The sequence below is a fragment of the Microcebus murinus genome, chromosome 3 (assembly GCF_040939455.1).
Source record: "Microcebus murinus isolate Inina chromosome 3, M.murinus_Inina_mat1.0, whole genome shotgun sequence".
Taxonomy (NCBI): Eukaryota; Metazoa; Chordata; class Mammalia; order Primates; family Cheirogaleidae; genus Microcebus; species Microcebus murinus.
In genome coordinates, this window is record NC_134106.1 from 30,886,561 (window position 1) to 30,909,503 (window position 22,943).

General features: G+C 42.4%; 1 non-coding gene across 1 annotated transcript; it reads left to right on the top strand.

Annotated features, from left to right (window-relative positions):
* Positions 1-11,988: 11,988 nt before the first annotated feature.
* Positions 11,989-12,092, top strand: LOC142870384 (small nucleolar RNA U13). The gene has a single exon (XR_012918789.1). It is a non-coding gene; the product is annotated as a small nucleolar RNA U13 (small nucleolar RNA).
* Positions 12,093-22,943: the final 10,851 nt, after the last annotated feature.

Here is a 22,943-nt window from a genome sequence, read left to right on the forward strand (position 1 = left end):
TCACCACACACCTACCAGAATGACTAAAATAAAAACCAGTGATGATACCAAATGTCTAGATCCCTCAGGCATTGTAGGTGTGAATGAGAAATTGTACAACCATTCTGGAAAACAGTTTGATAGTTCTTAAATAACTAAATATGCCACTGTCATACAACCCAGCAATTGCACTCATGGATTCTTTGGCATTTAACCCAGAGAAATGAAAACTCTTGTCACACAAAAGCTTGTACACAAATGTTTACAGCAGCTTCATTCATAATAGCTAAAAACTGAAAACAACCCAGATGTCCTTCAGTGGATGGGTGGTTAAACAAATGGTGGTGTATCCATCCTGTGGAATACTACTCAGCAATAAAAAGAGTGATCTACTGATACACACAATAACTTGGATGAATCTCCAGAAAATTATGCTGAGGGGGAAAAGGAAATTCCAAAAGTTTCACATAGTGTGATCCATTCTCACAATGACAAAATTATTGAATTGGAGACCAAATTAATGGTTGCCAGGGATTAAGGAGGGGGTGAGGATGGGAGGAAAGTAACTGAGGCAATAACAGAGCAACATGAGGGATCCTTCACTATATCAATGTTGATGTCCTTGTTATAGGATTATATTATCATTTTTAAGATATCCCCATTGAGAGAAGCTAGATAAAGGACACAGGAGATTTCTCTGTATTATTTCTTACAAGTGTATATGAATCTATAATTATCTCAAAATAAAAAGGTTTTTTTAAAGTATCACATTCTTTTTTAGAGCAGACCCTTGATATTTGAGAATAGTATGTCCAAACCGTCAGGAATTTCCAAATACGTCTAAACTTTCCCTACATCACACTTCCTGTGCAACCGCACACCCCCGTACACATCCTCGCTTCACCCGACCACATTTTTAGCTTTTGCTTGTGTTTCACCCTCCCTTGATGTTCATTTTCTGCAATTCCATCCTTTTTCCCCCGAGTTACCATGTGCAAGGGCAAACCAAGAGCCTCAGTGCTGCTCAGGCAGCAGACGCCAGGTCCCAGGCTGCTCAAATCCACGCCTCAGCAAAACGCCAAATTACTGCCAAGCTTTCAGGAAGGCTCCTGATTAGCATGAACCATGGCGCTAAATCTACCGGTCCCAAAGGTAGATTGGGACCATGCTGCATCCCTCTCAATGATTATTTTTAATAAAAGAAAAACGAGGATTAGGCCCTTGCCACTATCAGAACGTCACCATAACATCAGGAAGAGTGAGACATGCTGGTGGCAACAGGGAAAAATAAATGCGTGCAATTTCCTGTTGGCTCATACTGATGCGGGGTGGCGGTCCCCGGCAGGAGCAGGCGCAGAATGAATGACAGCTCAGCGGACCTGGTGCAGTTGTGCATGGTGCCTGGGTGGCTGTCACTGAAGGCCCTTTGTGTACCTCCCCAAATGAAGTCCCAGCTGGATGCCAGAGCTGTTTTTTTAACCCTAACAAGATCTGTCATTAAACCTTACTGGAGCCTGACTTAGCCTCTTTCCCTCCAGGCCTCTCCAGTGGCGGTCAAAGGTCACGTCATCCTTCAACCCGGGCTCCTGGGCCCCCGGCTTTTGTTCCCCAGGTCTCGTAGTGATGATGGGCAAACAGCCTCTTGGCCTTGGAAGACATACAAGAAACCAGCGAACCATGGTCCTTAACGAACCGGCCCTTCAAGGCCAGCCGGCTACAGCCACTTACGATATTTACAGCTTTCTGTCCACACAGATTAAACACAGGGAACGAAAAATGGACTCCTTCGTCTGGTAAACTTATGTCATTCCTTGTTAAGACAAATTGAGAACATAAGTAGATTTTGTGGAGCAACAACTTTTGCTTCTAAAGGCAGTCTTGGATGAAGAAGGGAGCATTTCTAGGGGGCAGGGACATCTTGTACAATATTAGCATTAAGTGATGGTGTTTTCTGATGATTTCATAAACACTTTAGCTGCATTGTTTTCTAGCAACAGAATATATTTTGGCCAACATCAATGTTTCTCACTTGTTTACTGGCAAGTTAGTGTTGGAAATAGGTACCTAGTGAATGGAATCGCCACCAAAGAATCAACGTGAAAGCAACAAAATCTTGGAAGCTCAAGTTACCACTTTTTTGTTTAAAATATGAACATTTTTTTTAAAGATACATCAGCACTTTGGACTCTAATCCCAAGGGAAGTTTTATGTTGAATATCTTTACAACCTGAGAATCGTGGGTCTAAGGGCAATGGATCTTGGCAGGGAAACCCCTTTTTCCAAAGAAAGCATATACATGCGCTCCATATGTTAATATAAATCCAGAAGTGCTTTGATTCAAACTAAGTAGGAGGCCAGAGCTCGGCTTGATTAGCAACTCTACTTGTCCATGCTCACCCCATCCCTGCTGCCCCTACCCGTGGGCCTCCCCTGTAGAAGCTCTGTAGAGCATAGCTTGAAAATCAGGTCTATAAATATGTCTGGAACTAGTTGCCAGACCTGAGAGACTAATGGACCTTCCGCAAAGCTACCTGAGCTCGGGGAAGCTCCACAATCTCACTGTGCCTGGCTTTCTCATCTAGTAAACACGACTCCCTAATGCCACCTGCCCTAAAGGGTTGTGATGAGGACCAATGTGGAACAGATGAAAGTGTGCTGGTACCCCACAGTACCCCACCACTGTGTGGGGTTACTGCTCATAATTGTTTTTTTAAAGTAACTTCATTGATATAATTCACATACTGCACCATTCATTCATTGAAAGTGTACAGTTCAGTGGTTTTAATATAGTAACAGAGTTACACGATCATCACAATCAATATTACAATATTGTCATCATGCCCCAAAGAAACCCTGTACACACTGACAGTCACTCCCCATTTCTCCCCATCCCATGCCCAGCCCCAGGCAACCACCAATCTACTTTCTGTCTGCATCAATTTCCTTATTCTAGACATTTTATATAAATGAAATCATATAACATATAATCCTTTGTGACTGGCTTTTCAAATTTGGCATAATGTTTTCAAGGTTTATCACTACTTCATTTCCTTTTATTGCAGAATAATATCCCATTGTATGGATATAACACATTTTATTTATCCATTCATCAGTTGAGGGGCACTTGGGTTGTTTCCATCTTTTGGCTATGATGAATAATGCTTCTATGAACATTCCTGCACAAGGGTGTTTTCTACTGTTGTTTTTTGTTTTTGTTGTTGTTTTTGTTTTTGTGGACATGTATTTTAATTTCTCTTGTGTATATACTAGGAGTAGAACTGCTGTGTCATATGATAGCTGTAAGTTTAACCTTTCGAGGAATTGCCAGGCTATTTTCCAAGACAGCTGCACCATTTCACATTCCCAGCAGCAGTGTATGAGGGTTCCAATTTCTCCACTTTCTTGCCAACATTTGCTATTACCTGTCTCTTTGATTATAGTCAACCCAGTGGGTGCAAACTAGTACCTCATTGTGATTTCAATTTGCACTTCCTGATAACTAGTGATATATTGAACATCTTTTTGTGTGTTCAAAACAGGTCTTTATTTTTTAAGATAATGGTAGGAAATTTAACAGAAAAAAAGTATCAAGATAGATAAATTTCTATAGGTACCAATCATTTTCTGTGTGTGCCAAGTGTACATCTCACGTGAAAATTTGAAAATATTTTCATTTGAATCATGACAACTGCTTGTCTCTTCCTGCACGCACCCCTCCCTAAATCACCTAACTCCATTACTGCGCTTTGAATTGGGCCACACTCAATTGCAAGAAAGAGATATTCTCTGAAAAACAGATAAGCACCAAGATCCAGCCACCAGAAGTAGCTCATTTCTCAATAAATGCCAACATGCTAGATCACCTGAACGTCACAAGGCTGGCCTGCACCTGGAAGTCTGTGTGCCCGGCACCTCTGAGGCTTGCCCTGTGAGGCAGCTTCCAATGCACCTTTAATGGATGTGTCCCTGTGAGCTGGTCCTTGGTCAGTCATGGGAGTAGATTTACCCTGACCCAAGCGACATCTGCAAGGTGCTCAAGTGGGGTGGATGGGCAAAGTTGGAGTGGCCTCGTGCATTTGTTCTGTTCACCTAAATGTTGTTTTCATGGGCTTGCCCAGAGCAATAGCCACCCCAACATCTGCAGCAAGCAGCTCCTCAGTCCCAGCCAATTACTAACCACAGCTCTTGATCAAAGCCCTTCCCCACCACCCGCAAGCTCTGTGATCTTACAAAAATTCCCTTAGCATTCTGGATCTCAGTTTCCTCATGTGTGAAACAGGCTGGCTAATAACGCATTGCTCAAAGAGTTGCTGGAGAATTAATGAAACAACGCCTATAAAGCATTTAGCCGGGTGTGCAGTACACAGTAGGTCCACAGGAATGTTGTAATGATTTGTATTAATATTACCAACAGGCCCATTATTGCACAAGGATTTCTTGCCTCCATGTCTTTACATTTACAGTTCCCTTTGTCCAGAATGCTGTCTCACACACTTTCCCCAGGTCATTCCTATTAATCCTCTGACCTAGGCTCCTAGGGACCCCTCCAGGAACCCTCCCTTCCCTGTGCCCCCAAGAGTAGACGTCCCTCCCACACACTCACAAGCTCCTGTGGCTCCAGTGGCCTGCGTGTCCGAGTGCTTCTCCCTCCTGAGCCTGGGCTCCTGCAGGGGGGAGAAACTCCGCCTGTATTTGCCCTCATTTTGGCCTGTCCCTGAGTGTGAGTGACAGTCTCTATGCCAGCCCCAATATCTCTCTGAAAGGAAAAGAAACTAGTATTTTCTGAGTGTTCGCCATGTGCCAGTAACTTCCATGTCAGTTCATATAATCCTAGTGGAAGATTGGGCAAGGTAAGACTCAGGAGGTTAATTAACTTAATTAAGTGACAATAACTTGCCTGAGGTCTGGCAGGCACAGGGCTGAGGCCAGAGCCCAGAGTGGGGGCTGCTGCACCCCTCCACAGAGCTTTGCCCTGCCGTCCCTAAGATCCAGTTCCAAACAGCCTGCAGGGACCCACGAGGCTCGCCTCTGCCACTTCTTGCTTGCTGTTCTGGGCTGGCTGGAAGAATACATTTTTTGCCATCATCCATTATTACAAAACCACTCAATACTTTATTCAAATGTGCTCCGTTTGCTAGTTGGTTTGGGAAATGTTTAGAAAGGCCAGTCTAGGGGCCTTTCTCAGGGAGGAGAGTTTAGATGGGATTAGAACAGGCCAGCAGGGGCTGAGGTCTGGCCGTTGGGAACTGGTGCCCTGGGGAACCAAAGACAGGGATGACTGGACAGAGGAAAGGCAGAGGTTCCACAGGGCAAAAGCTGAAGGCAGAAGCTCTGGTTGTGCCTCTCGCTGACCATTTCCCAAGAATCTTCGCCGTGTGTGCTGATCACACATCTGGTGCGGGTCTGCACGCCGCAGCGTCCCCGAAGATGCTCTGTGCTGTCCCGCCCTGCCAGCAGGCAGGACTATTCACAAGGCATCGCGTGGGATCGCCTTATGCAGAGACTCGTGTAGACGCGGCTCCTTCCGGAAGAGGACAGTGGGTGTACCTGAGGGCTCCTCTCTCTGTCAAAGCGAAGAAGTCCAGAAGCAGCACGTGTCTTTGGCAACATCTCCTATTTGCCAGCATCTGTTTCGTGCAACACGATTATTAATGAACTGAAAAGGATCTTGCTGTCGCTCTTATTTTGAAAACATGGGAAGAAAAGTGAGGAATTCATTCGTTCCTTAGTTCATGCAGCGAATCTGTCTGGAGCACCTCCTCTGTGCAAAGTAGAGAAGAGAAAAAGAATGGAATCGAGTTTTGGTCTGGGTGTCTAGACAAGTGTGGGGAAAGGCGATGTTTGTGAGGAACTAGAACATCTCTGCGTCTCATGCGTGTTTCGTACTCGCCGAGGGAAGTTTCCAGCAAGAGGCCGTCAGTCTTCACGGAGGTGGCGTTAGAGGCAAGAGCAGAATCTGCACAGGCCAGGAAGAAACAAAAAGCATTGCAGGTGGAGGGAAAAGCGTTAACAAAAGTGGAGACAAGAAAGCAGAACGTATGTATGACAATTGTTAAGTGGTTCTTTTTTTTGTTTTTTCGGCTAGAAACTAAACTGCATGGAGGAAGGAGATAATCCCAGCAATGCAATTTGGAGCAGGGTCGTAGGGCCTTGAACGTCACACTAAGAAGTCTGCAAGCCTCCAAATATCTTAAGCAGGTGTCCTCAAACTAAGGCCCGTGGGCCACATAGGGGTGTTTTTGCCCATTTGTTTTTTTACTTCAAAATAAGATATGTGCAGTGTCACAGGAATTTGTTCATAGTTTTTTTTAAACTATAGTCCTGCCCTCCAATGGTCTGAGGGACAGTGAACTGGCCTCCTGTTTAAAATTTTTGAGGACCCCTGATCTTAAGTAAGTGATAGAGTGTTCTGATTAGGGCATATTTCAGGGGGATATGACTTCTGGGGAAGATTTTTATTAAAGGGAGTTCCCCTTGCCTCATCCTCCATTCTGCTGCCTGAAATATGGATGTGATGACTGGAGCAACAACAACCATCTTATAACAACGAGGTGACCTTCAGGACCTAAGCCACATGTTAAAGATAGCAGAGCAAACAAGACAAATCGTCTCTGAGAATCTTTTCATTTCATTCAAATCACTCTTATTTTGACTTCCTATTACTAGCAGCCAACCAAAATTACTAACGCACACTTACACAGCAGAGGCTCAAAGAGTACTTATTCAATGAATGAATGGCTAAATAAATACATGTACATATGTATAAATTTCAAAATTATATAATTCAAATAGAACATGGAATCTCCCTGCCCCCATGGAGATTTAGTTAAAGTTGGTGCAAACCATCAGTGTCCTGACCTGAGCAGGTCCAGAGCCATTCCCATGACTTCTGAGGGTCTTGTCTTATAGCCCCAAGGTCCCCTCTGCCTGCACTCCCATGTCTGTGTTTATGCCTCAGTTTTCAGGTTTCCGTGTCTGTGCCATGGCAGCCAGGATGCTGCTTTTGACCCCAGCGCTATTTGCACACTGAGTTTGGGAATATCTGAAGCCCTGGAGGGGTTCCGGGGAGGCCCCCTCCTCAAGCTCTGGCCTCTCAGGCCCACCTCTTTCCAGATGGCCCTTCTAGAGACGACCACCGGAAGGGAGCCATGACCTGGCTTTGGCCGTTCCTTTCACGGAGACGTGCCTTACCCACCAGTGCAAGACCATGTTTGCACTTGCCCATGGAATCAATACAGACTTTCCATTTGTATTTCCAGGGTGTTGTCAGCAGAGCTGTAGTTAAGCACGAGGCAATTCTCCAATGCCAATTTTAATAAGGTGTCGCCTGTTCATTCTGTGGAAGATGGTTATCTTCAGTTGAAGGCAAGATTGGCATTGTGAGATGACAGGGAGTAGCATGAAATGGGTATCTAACTTCGTTATTTCCAGAACAGATATCACAAATAGAAAAACTTTCTACTGCCGTACCCACCTCAGCTGTTATTGAGCAGTGACAAGTCAGGACACACACAGGTGGGACACCCGCACCGTACGGGCCCCCAGCACCAGCCCAGTTCTAGCCGCTTCAGGGCAGGCTCTTATGTATGTCCCATACATGTATGTCTCAAACTGCCCATCTGATGACCCAGTTCACCTCCACTTTTCCATTTGCAAACACCCAAGAAACCTAAATTAGAAATCTTCACTCGACTTCATGATCATAAACAGAAACACCATTTGTGACACTGAAATCATATGATCATAAGACGTAGAGAACTTCTAGTGCAAGGCTAGTAAATGTTCTCTGTACAGTGCCAGATAGTAAATATTTCAGGCTTCGTGGGACATACATTTTCGGTCACAACTGCTCAACTCCACTACTGTGGCACGAAAGCACCATAGACATTATGTAAACACATGAGCATGGCTGCGTTCCAATAAAACTTGTTTCACAAATAAACAGGTGGTGGGTCAGATTTAGTCCATGGGCCATAGTTGGCTGACCCCTGTCTAGAATACCCTTAAATTATCTTAAATTTTACATAGTAGTCTCCCCGTATTCATGAGAGATACATTCCAAGACCCCCAGTGGATACCTGAAACCATGGATAGCACAGAACCGTATATATACTTTTTTTCATATACATACACACCTATGATAAAGTTTGAGATGCAACAGCAAAACTAGCACAAATTTCTTTTTCCTTCTTCACAATTCCATAGATAGAAGATTCATTCTCACTGTAGATCTTAGTAACCTCAGCATACAATTTTTCCTTTCCTTGTCAAATTGAGAATTCTCACCTTTTCACTTAAAGGAATCATGGTATAGCTTCTTTCTGGCATATGCAAATTGCCATCACCACTCTTGCACTTTGGGGCCATTAGTGAGTAAAATTAGGGTTACTTGAACACAAGCCCTTGGATACCACGACAGCCAAGATGGCTACTAAGTGACTAGTACTCAAGAAGCATATGCATTGTGGATACACCAGGCAAAGGGACAACTCACGTCCTGGGCAGGATGGAGCAGGATGGCTCAAGATACCATCACACTGCTCAGAACTGGGTATAATTTAAAACGTATGAATTGTTTATTTCTGGAAATTTCCATTTAATATTTTTAAACCATGGGTAACTAAAACCACAGACAGTAAAACCAAAGATAAGGGGGGATTACTGTATAACAATTAAAACACAAACATACAATTTTTAAATTATCTTACAGAACTCAAAATCTTGAGACTGTGGCTCTATGGGCTTGTTTGAGAAAAGCCAGAATATGGACAAACACAGGAGTGGAGACCCTGGACCCTGTTGGAGAGACAACATATACGCTATGCAAGTGACCTCACATGGTCCCTGAGGATAGAGGCGTGGATTGGCTATGCCTGTGTCCTCCATTAGGTCTAGTACAATGCCTTAGCAACAGACGGTGCTCCATAAGTGACCATTAAATGAATCACCTAAAAATCCACAGAGGACTTCCAGTCTAGGCTCTTACATGCAAAGAGCTTGGAAGTTATTGCTCCTCTCCTCACAATGAGAAAAAAGGCTGAGAAAATTGAAAATCAAGAACTTTTCTTGAAACCATCAGAGAAGCCGCAAGAGCCAGCAACTAGGAACACTTAAGTGGTAAGGTAGAAGGATTGGCCTAGGCCGAGTATGCATTACTTGAAGTTCAGAAATGCTTGGGGGCTCAGCCTCGGGTGGGGAGGAGGGGAGCAGGCTTTTGTGGTTTTGACCTCAAGGATCCACGCCAGGTCCTCACAGTGAAGATTAGAGGAAAATCTCCCCCTATTCCCAGCAGGGGGAGGGAAAACAACTGTTTTGAAACAGAGCTCAAGCATAACAACTGAAAGAGCTGCAAGACACAGATTCTACTTAAGAAGGCGTTCTTAGGGAGACATAAAGGCATTAGGAAAAGGTGGAAAAAATAAGGAAACTGATGCCTTTGGCACCTGAAGCTACAGAAGGTATTAAACATAGCCCAATATAAAACTTCACACTAAAAATCAATTTCCTCAGTTTTTTTATCCAACACATCATATCCTGCTTTCAACAAAAAGTTAAAAGACATGCTAAATGGAAAGAAAAAAACGTAACCCAAGGAGACAAAGTAAGCAAAAGAATAAGACTCAGGTATAACACAGATTTTGAGTATTGGACAGGGAATTTAAAATAATTATGATTACTATGTTAAGGGTTCTAAAGGTAAATTAGCAAACATACAAGAACAGATGGGTAATGTAAACCGACAGATGGGAAATCTAAAAAGAATCAAAAGGAAATCTCAGAAATCCCTGAGCAACAGTGTCAGAAATCTCAGAAAACTGAGAAAACACTGTCACAGAATGTAGAATGTCTTTGAGGGGCTCATGATTAGACTGAACACAGCCAAGGGCAAAAAAAAAAAAAAATCAAAGAGATTGAAGGTACAAAGAGAAAGAAATGGTTTTTTAAAAGGAACAGAATATATAAGAACTGTGTGACAATTACAAAAGGTAGAACATGTGTAAAATGGAACTACTAGAAGGAGAAGAAAAAGGGAAGAGAAGATATATTTAAAGTAGTAATGGCCGAGAAGCTTCCAAAATTGATGTCAAACACCAAACCACAGATCCAAGAAGCTAAGAAAACACTGAGCAGACTAAATACCCAAAAATCTATACCTAGACATATCAAACTGCAGAAAACCAAAGACACAGAAAATTTTTGAAAGGAAAAAAAACTTACCTGTAGAGGAACAAAGATAAAACATTCTGTATTCAGTAAAAATTATCCTTCAAATGTAAACAAGAAATAAGACTTTCTCAGACAAACAAAAACTAAGAGAATTTGTTGCCAGGAGATCTGCCTTGCAAGATGTATTAGAAGTTCCTTCAAGAAAAGGAAAATGATACAGGTCAGAAATTCAGATCTACATCAAGAAAGGAAAAGTATCAGAGCAGTCATAAATGAAGAAAAAAGTAACATCTTCTATTTTTCTTATTCTTAACGGTCTAATAGATAACTGTGCAAAGTACTAATAGCAACAATCGATTGGCTGATTTTAACACATGGATAAGTAAAGTGAAGGACAGCAAATATTATAAAGGATGAGAGGGAGAAATTTGGAATACTCTGTTATAAAGTGACTACACTATCTTTGAAGCAGGATAGCATTATTTGAAAGGAAACTTAGATTAGTTGTAAATGTGTAATGCAAATTCTAGGGTAATGACAAAAAAATTTTTAAGACATATAATTGATATGTTAAGAAAGGATAGAAAATGGAATCATGTAAAATACTTAATTAAAACCAGAGAAGGCAGAAAAAGAGAAAATAGAAACAAAGAACAAGCACAATGGCTAGAAAGGTGTTATAAACATGGTAGAAAGTAGTTTATACTAATAGTCACTATAAATGTAAATGTTCTACTACACCAATTACAAGACAGACACTATCAGAGTGGATAAAACCAAGACCCATTGATATGTTGTTTATAAGAAACCTACTTTAAATATAAAGGCACAGATGAATTAAAAACAAAGGGATAGAGAAAAATATACCATGCTGATGCTAATCAAAAGAAAGCTGAGGTAGCTGTATTAGTATCAGACATAGTCAATATCAGAACAAAGAAAATTATCAGGTGTAAAAGGGGCATCAGATAATGATAAAGGAGTCAATTCTCCAAGAAGAGATAACAGTATCTATATGTACCTAATAACAGAATACACAGGGCAAAAATACATCAGAATACACAAGGCAAAAACTGATTGAACTGCAAAAAGAGAGAAACAAATCTTACTTCAATACTCTATCAGCAAGTGGCAAATCCAGGAGGCAGAAAAATCAGTAAGTATTTTCACATTGTCAACATTGTCAACCAACTGGAGATGATTAACATTTATAGAATCTTTCACCCAACAGCAGAATACACATTCTTCTCAAGCTTACATGAAACATTCACCAAGATAGACTATATCCCAGGCAATAAAACACACTTTGAGAAATTTAAAAGAATATAAATTATACAAAGTATGCTCTCAGACCACAATGGAATTAAACTAGAAATCAATAAGGGAAAGATATCTGAAAAATTCCCAAATATTTGGAGTTTAAACAACATACTTCTAAATAACACATATCAAAAAAGTCTCAAAAGGAATTTAAAAATATCTTCAATTAAATGAAAAATCAAAATACAATTTCCCTAAATGTGTGGGATGCAATTCAAGCAGTGCTTAGAGGAAAATTTATACCATTGGATGCATATATTAGAAAAGAAGGAAGATCTAAAGCCAATCATCTAAGCTTCCACCTTAGGAAACTTAAAAAAGAAGAGCAATATATATCTAAAGTAAGCAGAAGTAACAAAATGATAAAAATTAGAGCAAAAACCAATGAAATTGAAAACAGAAAATTAATAGAGAAAAATGACAAAACCAAAACCTTGTTCTTTGAAAATAATACTGAAGAAGGACAAAGTTAGAGGACTAACACTACCAACCTTCAAGCTCCAGTGATCAAGACATAATGAGATCCTTTTGTAGTTCATAAGCGTGATGATTGGGTTTTCACGCACATGCGTGAGATGTGCCTCCCTCAAACCTTGTTACGACATCGGCACGTTACCCGTCTGACGTGAAAAAAAAAAAAAAAAGACATAATGATACTAGAGAAAGTATAGACAAGTAGATAAATGGAATGGAACGGAGAGCACAGAAAGAGGCCCACACAAATGTAGTTAACTAATCTTTGACAAAGGAGCAAGGGCAAGTCAATAAGAGAAAGAAAGTATAGTCTTTTCAACAGATGGTGCTGGAACAACTGGACACCAAGAAGTAAAAAAAAAAAAAAAAATCACCTAGATACAAAACTTAACACCTTTCACAAAAATTAGCTTTAAATGGATCATAGACCTCAATGCAAAATGCAAAACTATAAATCCTATAGAAGATAACTTAGGAGAAAATCTAGGTAACCTTGGCTTTGGCAATGAGCTTGTAGCTAAGCAAAAAACATAATGGGTGAAAGAAAAAACTGATAAGGTAGTTTTATTAAAATGTAAAACTGGCCGGGCGCGGTGGCTCACGCCTGTAATCCTAGCACTCTGGAAGGCCGAGGTGGGCGGATCGCTTGAGGTCAGGAGTTCAAAACCAGCCTGAGCAAGAGTGAGACCCCGTCTCTACTATAAATAGAAAGAAATTAATTGGCCAACTAAAAATATATAAAAATTAGCCAGGCATGGTGGTGCATGCCTGTAGTCCCAGCTACTCGGGAGGCTGAGGCAGAAGGATCGCTTGAGCCTAGGAGTTTGAGGTTGCTGTGAGCTAGGCTGACGCCACGGCATTCACTCTAGCCTGGGCGACAAATTGAGACTTTGTCTCAAAAAAAATAAAATAAAATAAAATGTAAAACTTCTGCTCTGGAAAAGACACTCTCAAGAGAATGAAAAGACAAGTCAATGACTAGGAGAAAGTAATAGTTGCAAAATATGTCTGATAAAGGACTTGTATCCAAGATACATTAATACAAAGAACTCTTAAAACTTAACAATAAGAAAATGAAAAGTCCAATTAAAAATTGACAGAGATCTGAACACCTCACTGAAAAAAAAACACACAGATGGCAAATAAGCATATGAAAAGATGCTCAACATCATATGTCATTAGGGAATTGCAAATTAAAACAGCAGTGATATACCACTACACTGCTACTAGAATGACTAATATATTAAGGTATTTATAGTGCCAAATGCTGGTGAGAATGCAGGGAAACAGAAATTCTCATTCCTTGCTAATGAGAATGCAAAATTGTACAACCACTTTGGAAAACAGTTTGCCAGTTTCTTCCAAAGTTAAACACAACCTTACCATATGTACCAGCAATCATGCCCCTACATTTTTCCCCAACTGGTTTTAAAACTATGTTCACACAAAAACTTACACACAAATTTTTATAGCAATTTTATTCACAGTAACCCCAAACTGGAAGCAACTGAGATGTTTTTCAACAGGTGAATGAATAAAAAAGTGGTAGTACATTCATACATGAGATATTTTTCTTTTCATAAAAATAAATGAGCTATTTAAGCCATGAAAAGACATGAAGTAACATTGTATCAATTTTTTAATTAGTTGTAACAAATGTTCTGCACTAATACAAGATATTAATAGGGGAAACTGAGGAGAAGGAGTTGTCTATGGTAACTCATACTATCTGCTTAATTTTTCTGCAAATCTAAAACTATTCTAAAAAATAAAATCTAATAATTTTTAAAAAATCAATCCAGGGCAAATATGAGGCTACATGCAAGATTCACAGAGTAAAAGGATAACAAATAGATCAAATAGGTTTAGAGCTAGAAGAGGCCTTAGAATTGGTCATCCTCTCTGCAAATATTTACTGAGCAGTCACAGAGAGTTGCTGTTTGTGTGAGGCACTGCAAATATAATAATTATAAGAAGAAGACAGTATAATTGCAAAAAGTCAAACGATCCCATTTTTGGTGTGTGTGTAGTGTGTGTTAGAGACAGAGAGAGAGAGAAAAGAGGGTGGACAGAGAACATTGACAGGATGGTCACCAAAATATTAACAATAGTTATTTCTGGTAAGGTTTTATTTCCTTTTACTAGTTTATATAATTTTATAATGCTTCCATGATAAGCATGTTTTGCTGTTGTAGTAGGAAAATAACAACACAAGTAATTTTTCTTTATTCTAATGATACCACTTCAGAAAATACTACTAGGTGAAGGTGAATTTGGAGCCAGGATTATAAAACATAATAACTGGAACAGGTGTCTGAGTGGCTTAGTCCCTTTGGCACTTGGTGTTCCTACCTTCTGCCAGCTTCTGTCACTGGGCAACTGAGGTACTGTCAACCTAATTTTTCCAGGGACTGAAGGGGCTCTTTAGCCCCTCAAAATACAACAAAGGAAAAACCTCTTAGGCCAAAATTCAAGCCTAATTGAATATTGAAATACAAATATTTGATCATGATGTCCACATACTACAAAAGTATTACTTTCTTTTAAAAAAGAAAACCTCGTTGATCATACTGTAAGTTTTTTAGGCAGAATCCTTGTAAGTCCAGCATCATTTTATACTCTCAAAACTTTATACATCCAAGGAAAGCAAACTGAACGTGAACGTCGCTAAGTGAACATCACTCTTATTTCCAAGATTAATTTCAGCCTCCCTAGGTTTCAACACTCACACTACTGTCCAGAGTGCTAGATGCAGCTACAACAAGGGATTTCTTAAGTCACATAGGGAGCCTGGACTACATTACTCTGGAGGGACGTGTGCGTTTCTAAGTTTGTAGTCTGCTCCACTATGTCTAAAGCAAAGATTATTAGACACTAATGCTACACAGATTTTCTAAATATTCTGTATGTGCCAATGGCAGAGCCACATGGGGACCACATCAGGAGAGACATGCGTGACAGCGTTTTGCTAAATGTCCATGATGGATTATAATTTGTGAGGGAGAAAATTGCAGCTGTGTGGTGCCAGGATAATTTCCACTAAATACCACTTTCATCGGGTCATTTTCTCCGCAGGGAGAGTCGGGTCTCCCTTTTGAGGGAAATCTAAAGTCTAGTACTAAAGACTGCGGTCATCTGCTCTACCCGAAGACTATCCCAAAGGAGCCCTGTGTGCCAGGACCACCTCTTGACTCTCCCCCTACACATTATGCGTGGGTGGCCCCCTCAGTCTGGGATACATAGCTCTCACACCCTTCCAAACCTGGCTCAAACCTACCATTTTCAAGGAGCCTTCCCTCCCCAGCCTCTCTCCACACTGATCGTTCTGCAGTTGGTGTTCCTAGTAGTTATCCATAGCTGTCTTGGTGGTGGCCACTGGAAAGTTCAGCATCAAATCCGTGCCTCAAAAAGCAAGGGCGTGGAGCAGCCCCCCGGGTGGCATTTGTGCACCTTCCCCTCCCCCCTTCACTGCACATCCTAGCCCTAATTCTACTTTGCCTTTTTGTCCGCTTTGTCACCTTGCTCTAATTGATCTATTTGTATGTGATATCTTAAGCCCCTTCTGGGTCAGAGTAGAGGGTAAATGTAAGTCTTTGCACTTTGTTAGCATGTGCTTCTCTCCTAGCATAAGTCCTCTGTGAGCATCTTACCTCCCACACTTCATATGTTCCTTCAAGAAAAAAAAAAAAAATCATCTCAGAAGCAAGTTACCTTCTTCTGTTCCAGTTTCTGGAACTAACACTTTCGTTCTTGGAAGAGCATTTGTGCAAGAACATTTACATGCGCTATCTGCAACCCAGAATTTTCATCCCACATATACATGAAGAACCACATTATCAGAAAGGCTAAATGGGTAACCCAGGGTCACCCAGCTAATAAGTAGAGTCAAGATTAACCCAGGCCCACTTAACTCCAAATTCTTTGACTCTGAATCCCTGGGGCTCTGGCACCAAAACAAGCACTCGGTGGTTTGTACTAACTGATTGTTGAAGTATGACCAAAAAATATTTGGTCCAGAATTGAATAAAACCCTGAAGGCAAAGCCTTTGAAAGTTGAGCTTGCAAAATTGGTACAAACTGGCTTCATAAAAGACAGAAGAGACCCTAATCAGGTCTACCTGAGAAAGACAAGATAAACCTACAAGGTAACCAAAACAAGGATGTGAGGTGAACATAACACTAGAAGTTTAGATCTAGACCAGGCGTCCTCAAACTACGGCCCGCGGGCCACATGCAGGTGTTTTTGCCTGTTTGTTTTTTTACTTCAAAATAAGATATGTGCAGAGTGCACAGGAATTTGTTCATAGTTTTTTTTAAACTATGGTCTGGCCCTTCAACAGTCTGAGGGACAGTGAACTAGCCCCCTGTTCAAAAAGTTTGAGGACCCCTGATCTAGAGTCTCTCGTGATCACACACACAAAAAAGCATAATACTAGAAGGGATGCCATGTGCTGATGTCCAAGTTTGGATACAGAAAAAAGAACGGGTGTCACACTGGCTTGGAATCATAGACCCAGGGCAAACTGGCACACCTGTGGAGCCATCATAGTAATTCTGGCCCAACACATGGCTTCAATGAGGGTAGCCTTGGTGGTTACTTCCAATACTGAGGGGTCTGACAAAATGGGACAGACAGGCTTTTTACACCTGAACTCAGAATACAGAATCTTTGTTCATTGAGAATTTTCACACATTACCTTCTCTAGCACTTTCCCTAACTCTCCCTCAGTGTTTCATGCCTATAACTTTCACCACGTGGTGGTACATTGATGTGTCTGTGTCTGTCTTCCCCTCCAGACCATCAGCCACTCAAGGACCATAACACAATCTCTTGGAAATACCGCACATGTGTCGCTTTTCCCCAAACTGATCTAAAGATTGGACACAATCAAGCCACAGAGAATTGCTAAGGAACTTGGCCAATAATTCTCAAAATCATATAGAGGAACAAAGAGCTAAAAATAAACAGAGCACTCCTGCAGAAGAATATCGAGACGTATTGCCATGCTGAAAATAATGAGGACAGTGCCGTGTTGGTACAGAGATAGACAAATTGCCCAGTGGAACAGACTAGAGAACCCAGAAACACAGAGAGAGAGAGAGTAGCGTGGGCACTCAGTGGCAGAGAAGGCACTGCATATCACTAAGTAAATAATAAACTCTTCAATAAATGGTGTGGGGCCATTGGTTACACAGGAAAAAACTGGGACTTAAACCCTGCTTCATACCATACAGATAAATCAATTCCTGGTAGATTTAAAACTTAGATGTAAAAGGCAAAACTCTGAAACTTTTGAAGACAGTATAGGAGAGTATCTTTAGGGCCTCTCCATAATAACCTTGGCTACATTCAAATTAAGAACTTCTGTTTAGCAATAGACCCCGTGAAGAAGGCAATCAGAAAAGGCACAAATCAGGAGAAAATATATTCAATATATATAACCAATAAAACCTACATAAATATGACTTATTTTTTAAATTTCCTTTTTTTTTTGAGACAGAGTCTCGCTTTGTTGCCCAGGCTAGAGTGAGTGCCGTGGCGTCAGCCTAGCTCACAGCAACCTCAAACTCCTGGCTCAAGCAATCCTCCTGCCTCAGCCTCCCAAGTAGCTGGGACTACAGGCATTCGCCACCATGCCCGGCTAATTTTTTGTATATATTAGTTGGCCAATTAATTTCTTTCTATTTATAGTGGAGACGGGGTCTCGCTCTTGCTCAGGCTGGTTTCGAACTCCTGACCTCGAGCAATCCGCCCGCCTCGGCCTCCCAGAGAGCTAGGATTACAGGCATGAGCCACCGCACCCGGCCTTATTTTTTAAATTTCTTCCAAGTCAAATACATAAGTTAATAAATACATGGTTTATAGATCAGGAAATATGAATGGCCCATAAATATATAAAAGAATATTCAACCTCTTTAGTAATCAGACAGACACTAAGATACCGGTGAGACTGCACTTTTTACCCACTGGATTGGCAAAAATTAAGATGTCTGAGAGACTTGGTAAGGATGTGAGTCAACTGAAATTTTTATCCATTGTTGGTAGGAGTCTAAGTCACAACCAGTTTGGAAAAAAAAATAAGTTGAATATTCACATACTCTATAGCCTAGCAGTTGACCCTAGAGAAACTCCTACACATGTGCACAAGATTTATGTGATTGTACTTCTAAGTATAAACCCTAGAGAAACTCTTGCACAGGATTTATATATAGAAATGTTCATAGCAACATTGTAATAAAAACCAGAAACAACCTTCGCATCCAAAGTGTTTAGGGGAAGAATAAACATTTACACCTACTCACACAATAAAATGCTACAGACGGTAAGGAAAATAATGAACTAGGTGAAACATGGATGAATCTTAGAAATGAAACATTTAGTAAAAAAAGGCAAGTGAAGACTGCATATAGTAGAATATCATTTTGATAAAGTGAGCAAAATTAATATATTTCTTGATGTTATATGCATATCTGCTTCATTATTTTTTAAAACCAGGAGTTTATAGAACTAAAACTCAGAATGCTGGTTATCCCTAGTCTAGGTCTGCAGGGGCTGGTATAGGGAAGGAGCCCACCCGCTAAAGCAGTGGGATTGACCATGTTCTTTCTTTTAAGGAGGACTCACAGGTGCAGCTGCTGTTGCTACGTCTCCACTTAACTGCGTGATACATTCTTTTGCATGTATCAACTATTATGTAAGAATTATGAAAGGGGAAAAAAACAGGTGCCCAGGATTTTCTGAGAACCACGGAAACAAGCTTCTTCTAGTTACTCGTGATTCTACCTGTGTTCACAGACTCACCGACATTGATTGTTAGAGGTTGAGGTCACCCAGGCCCGTCACGAATGAAACAGATGAGGAAACTGAGGCTCTGAGATAATAGGTTCATGATCACTTGGTAGAGACAGGAACCAAACCCAGGTCTTCTGACACTTCTTCCCTTAAACCACAACCCCAGGCCGTGCCCTTCAGTCTAGTAGATAATAAAAAAGAAGAAAGAGGAGAAGGAGGAGAAGACAACAACTCCAGTCTTCTATATCTTTCTATCTGCAAGACCTGGCACAGGGCCTGACAATGCATTGGCCCTCAAAATGTCTGTTTACTGAACATTATGGAATTCTTATAGGATTGGTCACAAGATGTCTCCAACGTGGTAAACAGTATTCCTCTCTCCCCGTTCAAGTGGCTTCAAACCAAGAAAAGGCCCCTGGAAGCAAGACAGAAGAAACTCCCAGCCGTGTCACCCAAGGGCCTTGCCAGACGCCCATGTGTGGGCGTGGCGGGAGGTCTGTGGGAAGGGGGCAGAGACGCCCGGGGCAGCCGGGCTGCGTTTCCCAGCCCGTCCCAGCAAGCGCCTCGCGTGACTGACTTCTTTAGCTTAAGGTGTAGAATTCAGGGGCAAGGAGCCAACCCTGCGAATGTGTCTTTGTTGCCCGCAGGGCGAGGAGTGGCCAGCATCTGCGGTTTGGCTGTGGCAGGAGCAGGAGAAGCACCTTCTCTTCCGTGGTATGTGCACGGAAGGCTGGCGGATCCCACGTTGTGTCACGGCAGTAAGTTCCTGGCGAGGCACCTGGCTTCCACCTCACCCCATGGCAGCTTCCCTGAACTTCAGGTTTCCCGGATTCCCTAACTGTAGAGCTTAGCAATGTCCCCGGGTATCATTATCCTCCCTCCCTTGGGTTTTCTAGGCCTTCCCTATCACCAGGGGGCTGAGCCAGGGCCCCGGCTCGGGAGGACTTCGCAGCAGCCTCTCCTCCCAGCTGCTGTCTGGGGACCGTGCAGCAGAGCTTGGGGACTGGCCTCCCCGCGGGCGCTGGGGCCCGAGGTCGCGGGGTGCCCGCGCTTGACAGTAGCCAAGATCTCTGATTTCACCTCAGTGCCTTCCTGAGTGCACTGAGCCGGCAGACTTCCAAGTCTTCCCATCCAGGAACGTGATGCATCTCTCCCTTCACTCAGATCTTCTCCTACGTCCCTCCACGGCATTTCTTGTTCTCTCCCTCCACTCCTACACGTTTCTCAGTAACTGCATTCCAGCTGGGTTCCATTTTGCGTGACTCGGGCCAACAGGCCAAGGGGCGAGATGATGGGCTGCTTCCCTCCTGCGTGAGATGCCTGCCAGCTGGTAGCTGATGATGACGTTTGCCAAGACACACCCTTTGTCCACTCAGAACAGGACACTTCCGTCCCGTGAAGAAGCAGTACCTCCCTGCAGGTTACGCTAAGTCCTGGACGTGAGTTTGTAATCTCTGGTTTGTTCGGGTCCTCCCGGGGGTCTGTAGAGAGGGCACCGCCCGCTGCAGCGGAGTCCTTGGCACGGATCCCCACACGACAGTACTGCCAAGGGCAGGGGTGGCCACCACGGCTGGTCACTGTGCCCTGGCCCACTGTGCCCAGGCTGCCTCACTTACTACTGCAGAGGGGCTGCGGGCAGATGAGAGGAATGCTTCCTTCTCAGCTGAGGCTCACAGGTGGCTGCTCTGGGGCACATCAGCGGCAGGTGCAGCCTCAGCCGGCTGCTGTCCCCTCCCCTCTGCAGACAAACCCACCTTTCCCACTTCCACCCCCTCTGCTGGGCCTTCTGGATGCAGAAGCTCTCTGGTTTGAAGCCAGTCTTTGCTCAGATGTGTAAGGCTGGATTTATGGGCTTAGTATATGTTTGTGATCTTTGTTAAGTTTTCAATTCCCAGAACACATGGGCTTCAACTTCTGTGCCTGGTTTTTCACATTGCTCCTTCTGATGCTCCGCCCTTAAGGCCTGATCCCACAGCAAGTGTCCCACGCGGACATTTGTAGAGCACCTGCAGTGTGGGGGAGAGTCGCGCTCGGCAGACCCGGCAGCCTGAGTGGCCAGCAGGAGGGCTCTCCAGCTGGGGAAGACTGAGCTTGAGAAGCCCTCCCAGAGCCTTGTCCTGCCCCCATGCTCCTTACCTCCTGCAGGCATCTGCCTTTTAAAGAATGGGAAACAGGTGACTCCTCCTTTAAGCTGCTTTAATCTGTTTGGTTCATAATTCTGCAGAAAAATTCCCTTACATTTCACAAAATAACATAGCCTCGACAGTATTTTATCTTTCAAAAGAGCCAGACATCAGTGTGGAAAGTGGAAAGAGCATCGGATACACCTTCCTGAGACAACCTCTGACCCTTGGGCAAGCCATGGGCCCTCCCTACCTTTCGTCCCACCTGAAAATAGGAACAGTAATACCCACCTAATGAGATGTGGTGATGAGTAAATGACTTTGCCAAAAGCTGTGCATGTCTTAGGTATTATACATTTACCCTAAGAATAATAGCAAATGTACCATAAATAGCTTATTTCAGGACAATTATTTATTTAGTGCTTATAGTACTTACCAGCAGACAGAATATGAGAGTTCTTTTAACACTAGAAAATGATAGCAAGCAAAAACCAATAATATTATAATAGTAGTTTGTATTTATTGAGCACTCACTACATGCCAGGCACTGTATAAAGCCCTTCATATGAAATATTTCATTTAATCTTCAGGCAGATAATATTATTCCCCTATTTTTTGACCAAAGGAAAAAGAAAAAAAAACTAAGTTTAGCAAATTTTAGTCTGTTGCCCAAGGTCACTTAGTTTCTAAGTGGCAGAGCTGGGATTCAGACTCAAAATATCAGGACTCTTAAGCTTTGCTCCAAGAAACTTCCAAGCTAGCATAAAAAATAAAACATAACCACAAATAAGACATTTACAGAATAAAAATAAAATTCTCACATTTAGAAGTATACAACATCATATAAGGTGTGCCATGGATAATATCACTGATTAATCTGATGTAAACAGAGCCAGAGGGGGAGAGAGAGGGATGACTGATAACTGGGAAAAACAGCACAGAGAAAACGGCTTGTTACCTGTGGCTTGAAGGATGAGGAGTATTTTGACAAGTGGAGGAGGAAACAGGTGTCCCAGGCTAAGGGCAGTGAGCACAAAGGCTTAAAGCCAGGAAACAAAGCACATATTGGGTAATACATTTTGTGCGGCTGGAATATAGGAAAAGTTAAGGGAAACACAGCTAAAAGTAGGGAATGCTAACTGTCCCCTCGTATCCATTTGTTCCTGCTTCCTTTTAGGAAGAAAACCCCTGATTTTATCTGGGCACCACTGCCCAGCAAGAGACTACAATCCCCAGCCTCTCTTGCAGCAAACTGTGACCATGTGACTGGGTTTGAGTGATGGTTCTGGAGCTGAAGTGACATGCTACTAAAGCCGTGACCTTAAGTACAAAAGCCTGAGCCCCCTGCCCGGGACTTCCTTTCTTGCCCTTTCTCCTGGATAGAAATGGTGGCAACAAGAGCAGCTGCTTTGGACTCAGATATGGGATCCACAGGTAGCGTATGACAAAGCTGTCCACCACACCCAGACACTTACCTGTAGACACATGAGAAAGGAATAAACTTCTATCTTATTTAAGCATGATTTCCTGTACAAACTCCAGGATCACAAATATTTGCAATCTCCACCCTAACTAATACAGGGCCAACCCTTAGAGGGCCTTGAATCCCGTGGTATTATTCGGAAAATAGTTGGCAGGCAACAGGGAACTTCCTTTCAGTTTGAAGCATCTGTGTTCGCACAGAAAGCTACTGTCACTTAAAGAGCATTAGTGTGTTAATGGTGTGCCCTTCTATTAACTGAGTTTCAAATTATGGTAGCTACAGCTTGAGGTCAAGAAAGCATGTTTGCTAGGACACCATAGCACAGGGTGGTATTCACTTTATTGAGAGAGCTTTGCTTTCAAAATCATAAAAAGGAAATACATGAAGAGGTGAGGGATATGTGTGTCTCAGCACAATCCCACCAAGGAACTATTTGACCTTGGGCTATTTGACCAAGTGCTGTGCCCAGGTATTCTAGGGTAGAGGTATTCTAAGGTGGGAAAAGTTTAAACCAATGGTACCCAGGTAACCTCCACCGTCTCCATGTCAGAACACAAGAAGCAATTAGACTAAGAACTAGAGTTAAGTTCTGTCTCAACTATGT